General features: G+C 41.0%; 1 pseudogene; it reads left to right on the forward strand.

The window, feature by feature from the left end:
* The first annotated feature begins 1,309 nt into the window (after positions 1-1,309).
* On the forward strand, positions 1,310-2,290 carry LOC114631316 (annotated as a pseudogene).
* Positions 2,291-3,459: the final 1,169 nt, after the last annotated feature.

The following is a 3,459-nucleotide window of genomic DNA, read 5'->3' on the forward strand; positions in this document are numbered from 1 at the left end:
GCCCAAGCTTAAAATTTTCCATCACCTCCCAGTAGGGCCAGTTAGAGAATGAATATTAACATAGGAGCCTGTGTCAGGCAGAGGGTAGCATTTAGCGTCTGTGTTGGTTTGAATGAGAATGTCTTCCATCATCTCAGGTATTAGAACACATGGCACCCAGTTGATGGCACTGTTTAGGGAGGTTTAGGAGGTGTTACCTCACTGTAAGAAGTATATTACTGAGGAAAGGGTTTAAGGATTCATAGCTCTCCATTTTTCTAGTCCAATCTCTCCTTTCCTTGTGATAGAAGATCTGATCTCTCAGCCTTCTGTTGCTATGACTTCCTTGACATCAACTATAGCAAATACACTTCTGTAAATTGCCTTGGCTATTATCTTTTAACATAACAACAGAAAAAAAGGACATAACCTTAATTATTTTCTAGTAGGGCTCTAAACATGCTGGGATAATAATCTCTATTTCTTAATATTTTTCCTGTATAGGCATTCATAATTGAATGAGTTGGCCACACATAGTAACTGAAATATATGCTATTGAAACTCTGTATTAGAGGTCCTTAAACTAAGTGCTAATACATATTCATTATTTCACTTGTTTTCTTCCCACTATAGCAATGTGTGGCCCTCTTGTGTACATTTGTCCTGCTGAGTACATAAAATTATGACCTTTCTTCTCACTGTCTGACTGATTAAACTATTTCTAGGTATAAGCTTTGCAATATAAGATTGTTCACAATAAAAATATCCTACACAAACTCCAGGTTTTGCATACTAAAGGCAGTTAACATTAGAATCCGCAATCATGCCAGTATATTTTCTCATTTTCAAATTGTAAATTATCTATAACATAGTTTGTCAATTTGATTATTTTTAAAACTACAGTGTCATTAAGCATGACTAACTTTTCACTTGCAAACATCACTGTCATTCGTTTACTTTTCTTTTATTTTTAATTGGATATTTCCTTTATTTATATTTCAAATGCTACCTACTCTCCATGCCTCCTCTCTGGAAACCTCATATTCCATCCCTTCTCCCCCAGCCTCTACGAGGGTGCGTCCCCACCCACCTACTCCCTCCTTCCTGCCCTGGCATTCCCCTACACTGGGGCTTCGAACCCTCACAGGACCAAGGACCACTCCTCCCACTGATGTCATACATTTTCAAATTATCTTCCTCAACCCTCACTCAAACTTCTTGGCAATAAATAAGTTCTGGAGCCACTATCGCCAAATCCAGGCCACACTGGGGCTGCTCGCCCGTCGTTCCCCATCGTGCATTAGCGATCTCAAAAGATTCAAAGTCCAAGATGACAATCCTCAAGAACCAGCTGATTGTGAATCTTCTAAGAAAGAACCCCAGGAACAAGATAACAGTTGTTGGGGTTGGTGCTGTTGGCATGGCTGTGTCATCGGCATCTAATGAAGGACTTAGCAGATGAGCTTGCCCTGGTTGATGTCATGGAAGAGAAGCTAAGAGGAGAGATGATGGATCTCCAGCATGGCAACCTTTTCCTTAAAACACCAAAAATTGTCTCCAGCAATGACTATTGTGTAACTGCAAAATCCAAGCTGGTCATTATCACAGAGGAGTGGGCTTGGGATGGCAGCAAGAGGGAGAGAGCCGTCTCAATTTTGTCCAACGAAACGTGAACACCTTCAAGTTCATCATTCCCAACACTGTGAAGTATAGTCCATACTGCAAGCTGCTTATTTTCTTGTCCTACCTAACTTGGAAAAATCAATGGCTTTCCCAAAAGCCAAGTTATTGGAAGTAGTTGCAATCTGGATTCAGCTCGGTTCCATTACCTGATGGGAGAAAGGCTGGGAATTTATCCGCTGAGCTGTCATGGATGGGTCCTGGCAGAGCATGGCGACTCCAGTGTGCCTGTGTGGAGTAGTGTGGACGTTGCCGGCATCTTCTGAAGTCTCTGAACCCAGAACTGGGCACTGATGCAGATAACGAGCAGTGGAAGGATGTTCACAAGCAAGTGCTTGACAGTGCATATGAGGTGATCAAGTTGAAACGTTACACATCCTGGGCCATTGGCCTCTCTGTGGCAGACTTGGCCGAGAACATAATGAACAACCTTAGGTAGGTACATCCCATTTCCATCATGATTAAGGGTCTTTATGGAATCAATGATGATGTCTTCCTCCATGTCCCATGTATCCTGGGACAAAATGGAATCTCGGACGTTGTGAAGATGACACTGACTTTGGAGTAAGAAGCCCACCTGAAGAAGTGTGCAGATATTCTCTGGGGAATCCAGAAGGAGCTGCAGTTCTAAAGTCTTCCCAATGTCCTAGCACCTCACTGTCCAGGCTGCAGCAGGGTTTCTATGGCGACCACACACTTCTCATCTGAGCTGTGGTTAGTACAGTGGTGTTGAGGTGATCTGGAGAAAATCTCAGTTCCCACAGCTCTACCCTGCTGCTAAGTGGTACTTGTGTAGTGGAAACCTGGTTAGTGTGACAGTCCCACTGTCTCTAAGACACACCGCCAACTGTGTGTAGGCTTAGATTATCCTGTGAGCCTACTGCATTGCTGTGCTGCGCACCTTCACCAAACATGCCTAGGCCAACAAGTTCCCAGTTAGTCATAACCTGGCTCCAGTGTGTAAGCCCATTATGCATATCTTGTGTATAAATGATCTATAGGATATTTTATGTATTATATGTGTCTGTAGTGTACATTGCAATATTAAGTGAAATGTAAGATCTGCATAACCACGTAAGTATCATTCCAATGAAAACACCAAATAAACCTCAGTGAATAAATAAATAAATAAATAAATACTATTTATTGCTATTTATTCATAATCTTCATTTGTTGATAATGACAATTTTTTTTCATTTTCTGGTTTTGGTGAGTGTAGGAATAGCATATAGATGAAATCAGGCAGTATTTGTCCTTTCTGTTGATTGGTCTCATTATGCAGAATGTATTCATGAGTTCTTTTCCTTTGTGTAGAGCTTTTGACCCCGTATCACCAAAGATGCAGTAAATAAATAATAGAATGAAATAAATGAGCTTGAGGTTTCTTAGACTATCTAGCAAGTCTGAGAAGGTTCTAAACCAATATTCAGAAGGCTGTGCATGATATGCGAAACAGCAAGTCTATGTCTTGAATTTTGGGATCAAAGACTAAATCCATAAAGGCTAAGTATTCCAAGATCTCTCACTCTATATAATGTCTGGCTGTAAGTCTGTATTTAATCCCATCTGCTGCAGAAGGAAGATTCTCTGATAATCCCTGAACAAGGCATTGACTATAGCAGAAGGTCATTAGGAGTCATTGTATTGCTATGGGATTTTTTGTTTGGTTTTGTCTTTAGAACACTAATATTTGCTTTTATCCCAGGTGCCTGGGCTATCTAGTCTCAAGTTCTTGGTCACCCAAGCAGTGTCAGGTCTGGGTTCCTTCTCATGGAATGAATCTTAAGTCAAATAAGATAT

The sequence above is a fragment of the Grammomys surdaster genome, unplaced genomic scaffold (genome assembly GCF_004785775.1).
Source record: "Grammomys surdaster isolate TR1022 unplaced genomic scaffold, NIH_TR_1.0 97, whole genome shotgun sequence".
In the NCBI taxonomy this organism is placed as follows: domain Eukaryota; kingdom Metazoa; phylum Chordata; class Mammalia; order Rodentia; family Muridae; genus Grammomys; species Grammomys surdaster.